At 48.1% G+C, this 17,144-nt stretch overlaps 1 long non-coding RNA gene across 1 annotated transcript; it reads left to right on the top strand.

The window, feature by feature from the left end:
- Positions 1-5,168: 5,168 nt before the first annotated feature.
- Positions 5,169-7,085, top strand: LOC144406113 (uncharacterized). Its single transcript, XR_013467298.1, has 2 exons — positions 5,169-5,890; positions 5,980-7,085. It is a non-coding gene; the product is annotated as an uncharacterized LOC144406113 (long non-coding RNA).
- The last annotated feature ends 10,059 nt before the right edge of the window (positions 7,086-17,144 follow it).

The raw sequence follows: 17,144 nt of genomic DNA, 5'->3' as shown, positions 1-17,144 counted from the left end.
TGTATGTGTTTTTTTTTTTTTAATAAACCGATGAATAATTCAGTATTTACACGCAGTGGAGCTTTTCATTTACGGAATTAGTATTTCAACATCTAAATAGAATTAGGAAATAACACATCCAGATAGCAGCGATTTATTAATCTGCCTCTTGACGTAAATCAAGTGCTTATTTCGGGGTAATTATTGGCTCTTCCATTTTAATGTAAAGGTGAAGTTAATAAGTGATAAATGCGCGTACTGATTGCTTTGATACAATTGCTACAAACGTGTAAACCGAATTCATGCCACAGATAATTAAAGCATATTATAGGTGAAATAAAAAGATTAATTATAAGGGGTGAATAAGGAGAATCAATTTGTTGTCCTGTTCTGATAGAATTTAATAAAGGAGAAAAAATCACTCTGGGATTTTGAAAGGGAGCGGATAAGAAATGACGTGCTTTTGGGGGTTTGGAGGGGTAAGCGGAGGGGGGGGGGGGGGGTTCCGAAGAGTCGATCCTTAATTAACTGCAAATGCTTTCGGGTTTACCGTCTCCGTTACCCGTCCACACAGAATCACTCCGGTCTCTACCGGTTTTTGGTCGTTACGAACAAATCGCGTGATTAATTTGGAATTTAACGCGAGCTCCCTGCGTGACAACAAAAAAAACTCGTTGGTCCACAACAACAACAACAACAACAAGAAGCAGCCCCGCACGCGGGCCTTTCTCCATCCCAGCTGGTAATCCCACCGGCGAGCCGCCAAAACGTCACCTTCATATTCTGATTAAACAGTCCCATGCAACTCCCACCTTTGTAAGGTTAATTTTGGCAGTTTTCAAACTGTGCAGCTGCACGAGATCCAGTGAACACCGCACCCCCCTCTGCCCACCCTCCCCCCTCTGCCCCCTCTTCCCCCTCTTCACCCCGCCTGCACCGTGGCTTCTCTGCCCCGCTATGGCGCTTAAACGGAGTAAATCATCCGCGGTCACCCGCTTTTATAGCTTCCCGGTGCAGCCTAAATTTTATTAGACACTTCCCACTCCAAAAGTGAATGAAAAGCTGCCGCATCTACCCCCTCCCCCCAATCCCCCCCCCCCCCCCCCTGCCTACACGATTCTTCGCTTTAAATGTCGAATAAGATGACCTTAATTTGAGACAAAACACCTCCAAAAATGTACGGGCCACGTATTATCTATTTACTTATTTATTTCCCCTCAATGTGTTTTATTATTCTCGTCCTGCGCCCTCCAAACGTTAAGCCACGTGTCTGCGTGTCTTTGTGTGCGCGCGCGCGCGTGTGTTTTCACGGCGGCTTCTCCCTGCGATTTTATTTTAAAATATTAGGCCGAGGTGGGGAGAATTATAAACGACTCCGCTCTTATCTGCTGCCTTCACGTATCCAGGATCACAGAAGCTGATTAAGAAAGAAGTCACAGCCAACGCTGGATTCATAATGATTTGGAATAATGAATCCTTATCTCCCCTCTGCAGATTATCAGCCTTTCAGCGCGCCATGTTTTGTTACATGGGATAATTTATTGCATCTAATACATCACAATGAATCTGATGGGGGGAAAGTGATGGCCATGTTAGGAGAGGGGCTGTTTTTTTTTACATCCCGGGGCAATGAAATGCCTTTACGATTTTTAATTGGTAAAATATAAGGGGAGGGGTGGGATCTGATAAAAAAAATAGAAACACAGAGGTATAATCTTGCCTGCTAGTGTTCCAGCAGCACTCTGCACTATAATTAGTGTGTCAATTTCAACCTGAAATTAGCAGCATCGACCTGCCATCTAACGCCGGTGGAGTCGCATGGATCCTAATTTCGCATGATTTATTTTTCACCAAGAAGAGATAATTAATCATAAACACTGGAAAAACACCGCAGCACAGTGGAGATAACAAAATATTTGCATCTAAAAAGATTCGATGAAGCTAATTCGTGCCCCCCCCCCTCATCATCTCAAGCCCACCTGATCGAGCCACCGCTGCAGTTCCCATGAGCGCCTCCAAGACTCTTTTTTTCTTCTTTAATTTTCCATGATTAATCTTGGTGATGTATCATTAATCACTACGTAAGGGCGGCTACAGTGAGGAGGAACCTGTATTCGTTGGGTTGTGGATGCGTGGGGGGGTGTCGTTGGGAAGTGTGCCATCTTTCCTCTTTTTATTCTGAAAGGAGTGGGAGGTGCAGCCCGGTGGTCTCGCGAATACGCGCAGCAACATACCAGTAATAATAATTCATATACTCCATATTTTCTTATTATTACTGGATCATCATTCTTTGTTTGGAAGCCGTCATTGGCGCGTTGCCCGCGCAGCTCGCAGGTTTTTTTGGGATGGCGCCGTGTTTAAACTTGCTCACCGCGCCAGGATAAATTAGCATTTTATTTGCAGCTGTAATTAGCTGATCAGCATCTCTCTCTCTCTCTCTCCCCCCTGTCTCTCTCTCTCTCCATCTTTCTTCTCATTATGATTGTGTGTCCTCGCGCCTCTGTCTCCTCTCCCCCATCCCTCATTTCCCAATGTCCTGGCAGCGCCGCCAGATGTTTATCTGGACTTTATACCCAGGGACACTGCCACGTCAAATAAACCAGGGATGGACACTTACAGCCCCCCCCCCCCCCCCCCCCATTCTCCTCCTTTCCTGGCTGAGCAGAACAACCCTGGACTGGGTGCCATTGTGTGTCCAGCGAGGGGAGACCAACAACCAGATCACGTTGGTCGTTGCTTGGGGGGGGGGGGGGGGGGGGGTCTCCAAAAGGCCTCGTGGAAGAGATTCTCTTGTCTGTGCAGAAACAGGCCGCATAGGAGGCCAGATAGAGATGTGGAAGATGAGTGTGTAATGAGATGCAAGGCGTGGGGAGGTGGGGGGAAGGTGGTGGGGGGGGGGGGCAAACATCCAGTCAGGACTCCTCCCAGGAGAGAGCAGCACAATGCAACCTGCCTGTTATCTGCAGGGGAATGTACTCTCCCTTTAATGAGCAGTCGTTTATTAAAAAACACTCTCTTCACCTCATAATTGAAAAAGACCCCCCCCCCCCCCCCCCCCACACACACACACACACGCGCGCGCACACACGCACAATGCGGCTCCACGACACAGAGGACGTATATCTCAATGTAGATCACCTGTGCTGCAGCAATCACAACAACGCGTCCCCAGCTGGCCGATGATACGCAAATATTTATCCGGCGATAAGGAGCCGCGGCGATGGCAGATAAGCTGTTTGCAGCGCGTCGGTCTCAGCAAATTCAGCCCGACGTTCTCCTGCCGACCAACCCCCCCCCCTGTTCCCTGCTCCATAGCGCCTTAATAGTGGAGACTCCCGTAAGCCGCTTTAGTCAATGGCTGTTTGTGGAGTCTGGAAGCGAAAGGAAAGGAAGGAAGAAAGAGGAGAGATGGAGGGGGGGGGGGGGGGGGGGGGGATGAATGGACGAGCGGCTTGGTTTCCCTCGCAGTGCACGGAACAAATAGTTCACGTTCAACGTGCACACGCGGCCCGGCGACTCTCTGGCGCTGCGGGGCCGAGCCGAGCCGGGCTAAAGTGTCCCCAAAGCCTTTTTTCGGAGGGGTGTAAGTCCCCCCGGGTATCGGGTTCCCCAGACCCCCCCGCACCCCCTCCCTCGCCTTAAATGACTGTCAAAGAGGCGAATATCAAATTGCACGCAGGGTCTTTCTCTCGTGCCAACCTGCGCATGCGTGAATGTGAATAAAGAACGTATTTCTCCTCATCTAATTGATAGTGGCTCTTCAGCAATAATTTAAACACGTGGGGGATTTTAATCTCTGTTTTACTGAATTTACACACATACAATAATTGCTATTGGAAGGACAAATATCATGAATAATGCTGTGTTTCTGCTGCGTTTTTTTTTATATCATGCTAACGTTGGGGAATTTTTTTTCAGGTTTAATACATTAATAACATGATAAATATATATAGTTGTATTAAATAGTGGGGGCTTTCTGAGGGGAGTTTGCTTACATGTTAATAGAAACACAGAAGAATTGAGTGAAGCGCTTCAATAACAAACACAACTCTGCAAACTCCAGAAAATAACAATATTAAAGGTGGTAGCCAACCTAAGGGGTGAGGCCCCCAACATGGGTCACAAGAAAAACCCAGAAACCATTTTCATGATATGTTTATATGTATTTTTTATTATGGTTTTCTTTCTGCTCGAGAGTAACTAAATGCTTTGTAGGCGTCTGATCATGTCGGTTAATCCAAACGAAAAAATCCGAGAGTTGCGTATTAAAAGTTAGTGAGATCGCGCGTTTTTCTAAATTACCTTTTAGTTCAATAATGGAAACCAGGAAATGTTCAGAAGAAAATAAACCCCCCTTAAGAGACACATTTTTGCACATATACTCGTTGATTGGTGTGTAAGAATCAACGCTGCAGTATAATAAAACTGCAAACAAAGATTACAACCCCAAGGGTTTGTCTGCTCTGTAGTCGCTGTAAAACCTGAGGTAAGTGTGATGCTTTTATGCACACATGAGGTCCATCGTTGAGACGATAAATGCAAACCCAAGGTTAAAAAATTCTCTTCATTTCACTCGCTTTTCCAAATTAGACACACCGGCGTGTTGGAAATAACCGCGTGTAGCCTTATCTACAGAGGGCCTATATGCATTGTCATTAATCTTCACCAGGCTAATTAAATTAATCCATCGCCTCTTGGCATTGGAATATAACGACCTGCACTAAATCCACTGCAGGATAACAGATTTGTTTTTTTAAAACCAAGAGTACCTCTCTGCTTTAATGGTTCACCAACGGCAGCAGGCCGGATTCATTATCAGGCTAATTTATTTTATTTTCTAACAGATGATTCTAAATAAAAAGCACCTCGTGTTTCTTGGGGGAGTTTTTCTTCGCAAGCGGAAGGATGTTGGAGAGTTGTGGTTTTGATTGACAGTCCATCCGCAGGATCATGTTTAATCCCTGGCTCTCTCGAGCCTGTTCAGAACTCATTTCTCCACCGCGAGATGGGGGACTCAGATGGTTGCCGGGGCAACGCCGATAGCGCTAAGCCATTTCCATTTTCTGCGAATAAGGGAAGGGGGGGGGGGGGGGTGGGGGGAGGGGGCTGGGGGGCATTTGCAACAGAGGTCGTCACAAAGTCATGGACAAACACAAGAGGGGCTCATTACTCGGAAGTGAACCGATTACTCGTCACTTTGCTCAAAAGCGCCGTCGCTGCTCTTTACGAGAAGTGTCCTCTTTTCTCAAGTCAGTCATGCGTTCTGATTCTAATATTCTATCATTCTAATACTGCATCTTGAAGTAAAATCACAGCAGTGTTATGGGGTTTTTAAAGTACTGATTCTGCAGAATAATGGCCTCTGTGACTTTAACCCTTGACATATTCATCATAAGGACTAAAATGCATCATAAAAAAAAGTTAATTCATTTGACAAATCAAGTAAAATAAACAAATGAACAGTTTGTACAAAGTATTCAAACAACCGGTGACAACAGCTGGTTTCATGTCAAATCTTAACCTGTTGAGTGACAGTCAATCTCAAATAAATGCAGTATTAACAAGTCTTCTTCTAGATAGCAGGAAGTTGTAGCAAAATTAAGGGACTAGTAAAGTAAAGTACAAGTACCTCAGATTTACTAGAACATGACTTGAGTGAATGTACTTGGTTGCATTCAACCTGCCACGTATCTCGAGTCAAATAAACCTCGTAGATGGTGTAAACTGATATGTAGTGAAGATAGAAGGAGGTGTCGGTTTATTTCTGAGAGAGAAGTGAGCTGCTTGTCCTTTATTCAGTCAAGTCACGTGACTTGTTGCCAAAAATGGCGGCGCGAGTGTTGATCGTGTTGGAATACAGGAAAAGCAGCTCCGTAACCAACGGAGCGGCGACAGCTTCGCCACGCCAAAGGTAAAGACGAGGGAACAAAGGTCACGTGTCAAAACCGACACGCGACACCCTTTTTCTCCCCGCCTCATTTCCTTCCCGTCTCTCTCCAGCGCCCCGGCGACGGCGTCCGCGAGCAGGCGCAGACGAACTGGCGGAGACGAGGCGGCCTTTCTGATCAAAGCGCGGCCGCGTTTGAGGCTGACGGCGGGCCTTCGTCGCGAGGACCCACACCGAGCACACACAGTACACACTTCCTTACAGTGAGAAAACCTTTCAATCCGGCTTCCTTTTTTGGGGGGAATTTAAATCAACCTCACCCGCATCGTGAATCCTGCACCCGTGTCTCCCTTGAGGGAGGGAGGGAGGGAGGGAGGAAGGGAGGTGGGTGCTTACATAAAAACCTGGTTGTCGCCGGCAGGGCGTTAATGCACCGCTTGTTACTTTTAATTAAGTAGCCTGCGGCCGAGCGATCAGCGAGATCAAGGGCCAGTTATTTAAATAAAGTCAACTCCTGGCGGGAGAGAGTCGGCTCCATCGTGGCGCCGTTAATTCAGAGAGCGCCTCTCGGTTCGACGCCACACCTGTCGGGGCGCAGCCCGCTCCTCGCGCCGTCCTGGCAACGGCGGTCTCGGGATTTTCTTTTTTTTTCCCACAACCGACCAAAACGTAGTTTCTGGGCGGAGAGGGCCGCCGGCCGTCTGTGTCTGCACGATAAGGAGGAAAGTTAGGTGAAGGACAACAATCGGGTGGAGGGGTGATGATAATAAGGCTAATAAGGTATCTCTGCGCAGCACATTGTTTAAGAGTCGGCACGTCGCCTACGAGGCTGCTTAAATTAAGCCCCATCCGGCAGGTTTTAACACTGAATATGCAACACATGGCCGACAACGAATGGTGTAATTGCGGATGGTGCTTTGGGCCTGCCTCTAAACGGGAAAAAGCTATCAGAAATATTCAAACTGCCCCTCTTTTCACATCACACAGCCAACAGCTTTTGAAAGCTGATGTTTGAAAAGTAATTGATAAAAAGAGGGAGAAGATCCACAGGCGGAGGAGATAGAAGAGCCGCTCTGGGCCTGGAAGGCTGCCGCGGTCGACACATCTGACGAAAGGTCGGGACGTTGTTTCAAAACCGCACTTCTCCAAGTGAGGCGGGTCTGTTATGCAGTTTGAACTTTTTGAAGAACATCTAATTATACTTTTATTAAAAAACAAAGACGCCCCGATTTGGACCCGCTGTTCTGTTAAGATGCATTCAAATCAAGCTGCATCCATTTATTGGTGTCATTTCATTTTATTTGGGCGATGCTGATGTTGAAATACATGCAGCCGTTTCACAACTGCATGAATGAGTCCAGTCATTCAATTAAATGTACACAAAGGTTTGAAACATCCATTTGAACACTAAAGCTGTATTTGCATGATTTGGCCGTAAGTAATTTCTTTATTCGCTCGTCGTGTGAACCGGCAGATGGATGGCGATTCATTCACTGAATCCCAGCGGTGATGTCAGAGCAGGTGTTTCCCCCCCAGATGTTAAAGGTAAAAACGCTGCCTGCTTATTTAGGCTTGAATTACGCTCCAATTTTCCCGTACAATAACAAGTAGCTTCTTCCACGGTTCGCTCAGGTGACGCTGAGACGGGGTTGAAAGGTCAGCGAGGGGGCGGTTTCTAAGAGCAAGAATGAGCTTCTTTTAAAAGACACAAAGTGGAATTTGGAGGGGGAAATGGTGAAATGGTTACGGGCCATGTTTCGTTTGTGTGCTGATGGTGAGCATTCTGCTGATCTTCAGCATTAGAGAGCGAGAAGAAGACGGTGAGACAGGGAACATAGATGTAAACATGCTTTAGTAAAGAGGAGTCGGTCCATTTTTACTTCAAAACACAACAGCGGCAGCTTTGATTTAACACTCAAAGTCATTTTACCGAGTTATTATTCCTTAACTATGAACGAAACAAGGTTCAAATCCAATATTCTTTTTCCTTGAGGTCCCGTTAAGAGGATTACGGCTCATGGTCACAGATACTGTCCAAACAAAACGACTAAAACCTGTCTGAAGCCAACTGGGACACATTGAGACATCAAACACAGCAGGCGGGAGCCACTGTGATTACAGATAACCTGTTAAATAATTCCCCCCCAAAAAAACACGCCAACACTGGAAAGTCCCCCTCCAAACCCTTGGAGCACGCGTGAGTCCGGAGCGAGCGACGCCTCCAACGCTCAGGTGGTAGATGAACTCATTAGACACTATCGTCCCATCTGCTTCTCCCCCTTCAAAAACAGATTACCGTCACATCTGACCTCGGGGTATTTCTTCCAAGCAAAACAACAGGTGAGAGATGAAGAGCGCGCTGTTGTTTTTACGTTACCTTTTAACCCCCTTTGGTAACTCTTCGTCCCGGGCCGACAGCTTCCTCGTCTGCCTTTTGGAAACAGTTTGGCGGCGAGAAAGAAAAGGCGCATTGGAGGCCGACTTAACAGATCTGGCCCGAGTTCTCGCCACGTGAGAGAAAAGCGCCTCTGCTGCAATCGGGACAAAAGCTCATGTGGAAAACATTCCTTATCAAGTGTCCAACACGAGGCGGCAAACTGCTGCCGTCTGTGTGCTTTTGCTTCGAGGAACCGGCGAACATTTCGCTTTGATCGGTCTTATCGCGGAGCAGAACTCGCCGATTGTTCTCGTCCGTCATTACGTGCTGAGGCGTTTAAAGCTAATGCATGAAAAAAGGTCATGAGAGCGATCGGGGGGCGACGTCGGGAGATTAGTGCGGTTTTCAGCGGGTGGAAGATGGGACAACATCCAAAATGGCAGCCCGGCAACAACGAGGAGGGAACGAGCATCTGGGCGCTTGGGGACGTCAACCTGTCCACTGGAAAGAAGAAGATGGATGAAAGCGGAGACAGAGGCTCACTAACTGGAAGCCCCCCGGCGGGCATCTGCCACTCAACCCATGCAGATCCGGTTTGATTTTTGACTCCTTAATACTTGATTGTATTATCTGGGCTGTTGATGGGAAAAAAACGTGCTCCTCAGACGAGCAGATGCACAGCAGATTGCGCTTTATGAGCAGTTCACGGAGACTTAATTGTGAGATCAAAGTTAACAGCGCTGCATCGGCGCGAGGCGGAGCACATTTCATCAGGCTGGGAGATATCAGCGCAATAATAGTGTCATCTGCACACACCGCGAGGCTCCATCTCGGTCTGTCTTAATAACGCACAATACGCAGGAGGAAACCCGTGCAGCCCGAAATAGGAAGGTTCCAGAATAAAAAATAAAAAAAATCTCTTAATAATGCAGAAGTGTTTTGTAATTGACGACTACATTCAAATAAGAAACCCTCTCCAGTCGGAAAACCAGCTTCATGTGACGTCAGAACGCCGTGTTTTCTAAAGCTGTAGGTGTTTACTAAGATACCGCGTTATATTGTGTACAGCTGTAACTGAATTGACATTCAGAGCATTAACAAAGCAGCCAGCAAGTGTTGGCTGTGTTCAGATAAAGACGGAACAAAGTCTCTTTTCCTGCGTGATGTCAGAGCTTTACTGTGCTTTGTTCAAATGGAACAAAGATGTGAATAGTTACTCGCAGATCAGTGTTTGGGGTAGGGGAAGAACTCAGAAAAGGCCGGACCGGCACGCGGTGCACGTGTTCTGAGTTTTGTTCCAGGCCCGCGTGCAGACGTCTCCTTTAGCGCTGCGCCGCTTTGAAGGTCCGTTTCAGCTAGAAGCCTCATTAGCAACACAAGCAGGAGAGTTCATAGCATCGAGGTCGTCTCCGTCCATTCTGTGGCCGTATTTGGACGTTTTCGGCCCGTCTGGTCACGTGACCGCTCCGTCAAGGGACGTCTGCTTTTTCCCTCACAATGTCACGGTGATTGACAGGAATCATTAGCCGACACCAGGGGTGTCCTTTGAAGGGGCCGCTCTCCCGTCTCACCTCAGACCCTCGTGGCCTTTGCTTTGCCAGACAGACGGACTTCCTCTCTGCAGAGAGCGAGCTCTTGAAGGACACATGCTCCAGGGTTGGATTTCCTCTGGAGGATAACATACCTTCTCGTGAAGGAAAAGCAAAGTATTTTGTCCTTGTGTTACATGATAAAACTCTCAGAAATGCTAAATGATCAGAATCGTTGAGGACAACAGAGGCGAAATCAACGGTTTGGGGCTGCCAGGTAGCTGCATGATTGACAGGCCACATGAGCGCCTCACAGGAGGCGTGGCCGACTGCCGCTGTGGCTGCGCGCGCTGACCCTACGCGACCCCCGCTGCAACCCGCCGGTCTCGGATTGGCCGACTCATTTTTTTATGTCTCGTCTGAGCGACGATGTCCTCTCTCGCCCCCTCAAAACGTCACGCACTCACATATCGGTTTACTCACGCGGCGCTCGCGTGAAAAGATCGTCCGACCGCTCGGTGGCCCCCGCCGGAGGGTGAGGTTAATGACGGGGAGGCGTCAGGCTTAAAGTGAAGCCAGTCCTTCAGGTTTTAATGCTGCATTCTCACTAACATCCACCAGGGGGAGCGTCCTCCGATTGTGTAGAAGTCTATGAGAAAAAAACTCAACTTCTCGGTTGATTTGAGTGAGAAAATATGGTCTCAATCTCCAGTTTCAGATACGTATCATTTGCAAAATGATTTTCCAGGAGAGGAAGGTTTCAATCGTGGTGACTCAGTTGAAGTACGTCTCGTCGCCGATAAAAAGACAAAATGTGAATCGGCCCCTTTAGAAATCTACACACATTTTTCAGTGGATTAAAAAACAACCAACTATAATAATGAGTAAAAGCTGACAGCTGATATAAACAAACCAAATTCCGCATTCGGTTTGCTGAGCTCGTGTTTTTAAAGTTGAATAAAAGAATCCGTTTGGATACACGCTTTGTCCTTTTGCAACGAGCGCGTCGTGAAGTGAGGAAGCATCGCCTTGATCCGACCTCCGTCCCACACCTGCCCAGACCTCGCCGCCCGCCAGACGCTGCAGCAGGTGATTCTGTTGTTGCAACAAGTGCGTGACAACGAGCCTGAAAGACACGCAAAGAGAAAGAAGGCTGCCCGCCGGGGGAAGCGGGGAGTAATGGTGTTGTGTCGCCCTGCGGTTTGGGGCCGGGGGACGAAGATGAAATGGGCTTTTAGTCGTGGAGGAAACTGAGGGAATCAAACACTTCCTGGCTTTAAAGTGGAAACAGCGGAGACTTCCTCCCTCATATGCAGGTAGACGAGGGAACAAAGACGCAGAGTCTAAACACCGAGACTCTCGCCCGTCACCATCTCGGCCTCGGGAGGGCCTGTGTGTGTGTGTGTGTGTGTGTGTGTGTGCGCCTCTCCTGGGGTTGGTAACACACACCGCGCTGGTGCCGTTTTGGGGGGGGGGGGGGGGGGTGTCGGGGTTGGGGGCAACTTCTGTGGAGCTCATTCCACAACCGGTCACAGGGTTAAGTGCCGCAGTCATACACACTCAAGCAGACACACACATATGAACACTGGAGCCTTTGAGACGAATGTACAGAGTAGACGCCACCAGGGGGGGGGGGGGGTCACACACACACACACACACACACACACACACACACGCACACGCACACACACGGGGTAGCAGAAAGGAGAGTCTGACCACACAGGCTGCAGGCGCTTTATGCCCAACATCCTTTAATTGACATGTAATTCTGGGCCATTGTAGAAACCGTACTGATGTCGTAACAGCAGGAAGCTAATTTCATGGATGAAACGCATGGCTAAATACTTCTAGATATAGGTGACAATATATATATCATTTACAACAACAAAAAGTCACATTGTGATTGCATTACTTTTAGGACTAAACCAGTAAATAGCTTGACTTTGATCTCTTAAAGGTACAGGTACATGTAGCATTAAGGGGGACGCTATTGAAAACATTGAATATGGAATATCATCAAGTGTGTATACTGACCGGAAAAAAAGAATCGGCGTATACGTGCGTACAGAGGTTCTCTTCAGGGGGCCACCGTGGTTTTGGGTTTTCATCACGGCCACCGTAGTTCTCCTTCACGCTCGACACACGCGACTAAAGTTTCATCGGGTTGCAATCTGCAAACTCACCAACAGATGTCCCCGAATCCTGCACACTAGACCGTTAACGTTCAATCCGTGACACACTTTAGTTCCACCTCTTGAGCCGCAGTAAACCAAATAAAAGAGGTCTACCACATGTCTGTCTGTTGGAATATTGGACCACGCATTCCACCCACAAGTGACTCGGTTTATGTTTTAGTCGCCGTCTTCGCCGGGTACCGCCCTCGCTAGCCGGTCAGCGTTCCAGGCGAAGGGTCGGGGGGACGCACTCTGAGGCTGTGCTATTTGCGCCCTGCAGACGGGTGGATCGCGCGGCTCCAGTGGAGGCTGGTGCGGCGCTGCGGCTTGGCTGGGCTGCGTAGCGTCTGTCTTTGTGTCTTTGTGTCGGGGGGTAAACCCCTGCTGCTGCCGAGCTTTTGTCTCCTCCTGATCGCCGCTAATGCTGCAGCACTAATTGTTTAACACAGAAACACGTCTTTTCTCCCTTTAATGTTTTTGTTTTTATTGTCGGCGGTGCATTTATTACAAAACCTTTGTGGATTTCGAACACACGCCTCCCTCTCCTCTTCCTCACCATCCTCTCTCTCTCTCTCTCTCTCTCTAAAATGCCCGCCCTGAGAAAGAGAGGAGAGAAAAAAGACGAAAATGTGAGCATCAGCAGAAAAACGGATGTCTGGCAAGTTGCATCATTTTCAGAAACAAACAGTGTGAAACCGTGTTAGCCAGCCCATTAGCATATATACATAAAGACCGTGTGTGCGCGGCTGTCTCCAAAATAAAAGGAAAACACAAAAAGGGACGAGCGTTACTCTCCGCTACCCGTGACGGACGCTTCTCAAAGAGATAGCGCTCTGGGTAAACATGTGATCGCCCCAGATCCAATCAGCTCAAACAAAGGGGATAAGCAATGGAGCCGGGTGAATGTGATCACGCGTGTTTCCGCGCGCGCTCCGTGATGTAGGTGTGCATCTGTGCCGTGTTGTTGGTAGACGGAGTGCAGGAGGGAAATAAAAAAGCCGAGCGCCGCGGTTATCATTTGCATCATAATGGCAAAGTGATATGAATAGTGCTGCGTCGATGCTAAGCTCTTAACGGGCGCGGAAATTGCTTACCTTCAAGAAATGTGTCGCCACGTTGGCGCCCGTGCGCCAGTATTGTTTCACGGTTTCATCATACCTTCTCTCGCCCCTCGCCAAGGTATCGTAGGAGTGATTTGGAGGCCGCGCCGCCTCTTGAAATAGGTAACGGGGATAAGACGAGCGGGAAATTTGGGTGGATCAACTTTTCATTCCGCGTTTCTTTTGTCACTTCCCAGTTTGAAATAAACCGCCCAACTTTCAGCCGAGGAGACGAAGACACACACGGAATAATAGAATAAAGAGGCGACTTCTGGTCGTCGAGGGAAGTCCGCGCTTTACTGCACCGATGTGGTGATGACTCGCTCATTGGCGACGCCTAATCGCCACGCGCTCGCCGAACAGCAAAGACCTCAGCCGGTCCAGCTGGGAAACAACAAGTTCATTACTACATTTGATCAGTCAAATAGGCACGAAAAAACATTAGAGGACACACCCAAAGACAGCGAGTCCCCCCTCCTCCCCCGTCCAACCCCCGCATCCTCAGCCTCCCCCCTCCGTCGTCCCCCCAGGAGGCTACAGAGGCCCTGTACTTCCCCGATAAGACCCTCTCACAGGGACAAAGGAGGAGGTGGTGGGGGCGTAGGGGGAGGGGGGGAGGGATGGTTGTTGGGGGGGCAGGGGGGGGGGGTGGGGCTTCAGGGTCACCTCAACGGCGTGCTCCTGATAGCGCTATCAGCTTATGCTAATCACCAGCTAAGTGTTTCGGGAACGAGGGGGGGCGCTCTCCTAAAACATGCGCCTCCTACTTAACCTGCGTCGTATCGCGATGAGCCCCCGCTCACTCAAACCGCCGCCGCTCTTTATTTAACGAGTGACGGGACACAGAGAGAGTCCAAATTGATTAAGCGTGTCACAAATTGATGTTAAGCGCCATCGCAGATACAGCCCCCCCGCCCCCCCCTCACCTCCTCTTACCTCTCTTTTTTTTGGACCAACTTGGCTTTTTGAGGGTATTGTTCCGCCGATAATGGCGAGGACGGGGACGGGGTGTCGGAGCCGCTTTGGATGTCTCGGCTGGATACGGTGAACACAGAGCGAGCGCGTAATGTAATGTAAGGCGCCATTGTTAGCCGGGCTTACTGTACATGACAGGTGAAAGATAAAGAGGTGTGCGGGGGCCACGCTTCCACTCGACCTGGGAATTTAAGATGAAAAACTGGGCTGATAAACGCGCCTCAGGAACAGAAGATTTAGATAAAAGTCCCCGAGAAAGTTGAATGGGAGACTTGGGTGTGAAGCATTTAGGATGAGACCTTTTTGCTCCATCGCTTCACGGCTCGATCACTTCGCCTTGAATCTTTTTGTGGAAACCTGCCTCTCCTCGACCTTTTTAGAACTCTCCGTGCTCACCTGCGTCTTTCACAAGTCTTTCAATCAAACTTAATTCCTCGGTTATCTCATAACTTTATCACTTTGGGTTCAGAAGTATCCAAATCTTTCAATACTGCTGTGTAAAAATACTCTGTTAGAAGTCAAAGTCCTGCGTTCAGAATCTAAATGTGACACAATATGCTTAAAGTTCCAGGAGCAAAAGTACTCGAGCGGCCCACTTCAGAAATATATATATGATATTACTGTGTTACAATTATCGCTTGCAGCTGGTACCAGTGGGACTAGTTGTGCATTACATACTGACATTAATGTGTATTATTACTTTATATTTTGTATGAATACACTAAATCTGCAAAGTAACTAAATCCAATACATATTCCTAAAGTATATTTGCCTCCAAAATGTGGTATAATGAAATGAAAAGATCCTTAAACACTTACCTACAAACCCATGATGAACTACTTTTTAGAAATGTTAATAATTGCAAGCTAAGCAATTATCTCATTGCGATTTGAATGACTTCCTGATCAGGTCCTTCACATTAAAAGCCTTCCGGCGGCTCAAAAAGACCAGTCTGCACCTCCCTGTTTTCAATGGGATCAATCTGGAGGAGTTTTGCCATTTCACCACCGTCACCCCCCCCACACCCTCCCACTCCCCCCCTCCCTCCCTCCCCCGCTAAACTCTGAAAAGGAAGTTTGGTCGGGCGCCATATCTCCTCCTCGCTCCCCTTGTCCATCCGTGTGTTCCTCCTCCTTCCCTCAGCCTCTACTCCTGCTCAGATAGAGGCGCTTTGGGGAACTCGGGGGACACGAGGTGAGGTCCACAGATAGAGGGCCCCATTGTGGTCCAACGGGAGATGCATTGTAGCTGGATTTGTCCAGTTTTATGTAAAAGCAATACTCTTTTCACCTGAACTAATACAAGCTGTGGCGTAAGCCCCTTACTGCCATGTGCTGCATTTTCCCCCTAATCTCTCTGGATTCAGCAGCGTCCCCACATACCTCGGGGCACTCACTGATAAAGCCTTAACTCGACGCTACTCTCCCTCTCTGCACTCACCCGGCCTCCTCTGCGCTCTCTCGCCCCGTCTGCCTGCCTCCTCTTTTCTCTTCCCCAGGACACCGATGAAGCAGCCTAGCAAAAAATTAAAGTGATCAAGAGATTTAGAGGAACGAGGAGAAAATCACTTTGTGAATTCCATCTCGGAGAGGAGATGAGAAATGTCGAGGGAGAGGGGGGTGGGGGGGGTGACCGGTCGGTGGGATTTGTGAACTGAGAGTAAATCGGCTTCGGCATCGTCTGCTGCGATGAGGACAAACACACATCGAATCTGCTTCCAACTGTAATCACCCAAGTTTACTCTTTTATGCTTTTCAAGAGACTTTAGTTAATTAAAATAACAACAGATGTGTATTCCATTAAACGAAATAGACGCTTTGTTCTCTGACTCGTCACCGCTCTGGTTAAAACCTCTCTCTTATGATTGGGGGTCGTATCAGGCTCATGAAAACTGAGTCAAGATGTGAACCAAAGTCGGACCCTCTGAGCTTCTTTCTGCCAACTGGACGATTAGTTCATTTTGGTGGAGAATTTTATCGTCCGCGTGAATGAAAACCAAACTTTTAGTGCTAAAGCATCTCTGGTGGGATTATAAAACACCTTGTTCCCCCTGAGAAACAGCCCACAGCTGTGTTCATCTCCCACCAGCCTGATCTGAATCAACAAAGAAGGGAAAATCAGGATATATAAATTATGCAAAACGTATCGATACAAAGATCCCGTTTTACATTTACATGCTTTTTATGCAATGCGATTTGTTTGTGAATACAGCATATTTCAACTGATAATTTTTATTTATTGTATTCAAATCCATGTCCACATCCCGACTATTTCATTGCCTACAGATGAAGTTTAACAACTAAAAGCTTAAGACGCAGAAATAAAAAAAGCACAAATGGCATTTTATTAAAGCGTAATCCAGCGTTTATCAGACTTAAAAGCTGAGGTGCCTCCTTCTGAGGTAGCGCGGCGCCTCTCTTCCGTCGGCCTTGATTTGTCAAAACAATTCCGGATCCCGCAGAAGCTTCTGTAGGTCCTCCTCCTGAGCCACACAAGGCACACGGCGCTGACAGCATCTCTATTCAAACCAAGACCCCGTCAAGAGAGATTATCTGTTGCACCGAGCCCACACAGGGATCTCCTTGCCAAAAGCTGCAGATATTTCACCAGCGACCGGCGCTTTAGCATCAATTCATGTCCTCGGAGGTCTTCCCCGCTCTTCAGCGTGACTTCTAAAAGTGTTTCTGTTTTCTTCTATCTTCGCCTAATCTACCTTGTCTCATCGTTGCAGGTTTATGGAGTTTGAACAATCCTCCTTCACCACGTCCTTGCTTTGGTCCCTTCCCTTCCTCCTCTCTGCCGCTGTGGTTTTATCTCGTCCTTGTGCTCGTGCCCTCCCTCCCCCTCCTCCTCTTCTTCCTGCTTCTTATAGCAAAGGCTTGAGTTTCCTTTGAAGACATTTTTATTCAGTTTCCTCCTTTGCCGGCGCAGGTTGAACAGGAGGCCGCACGCAGACTGTCTCAATGAGAAGTCGACGTTAGTCGCTGTTACGTCACCCTTTGGTTTGTGTAGCGTTTCGAAGTGACACGAGCGGGCGAAGCTATCACCGAACACTGAACACGACATTTCTAGGCAACCAAAATATTTCAATGAGCTTTTGTGAAGGACGAAAAAGCGTGGTAG

This window comes from Gasterosteus aculeatus, chromosome 4, assembly GCF_964276395.1.
Source record: "Gasterosteus aculeatus chromosome 4, fGasAcu3.hap1.1, whole genome shotgun sequence".
Lineage (NCBI taxonomy): Eukaryota > Metazoa > Chordata > Actinopteri > Perciformes > Gasterosteidae > Gasterosteus > Gasterosteus aculeatus.
This window is presented reverse-complemented; position numbering and strand designations above follow the sequence as displayed.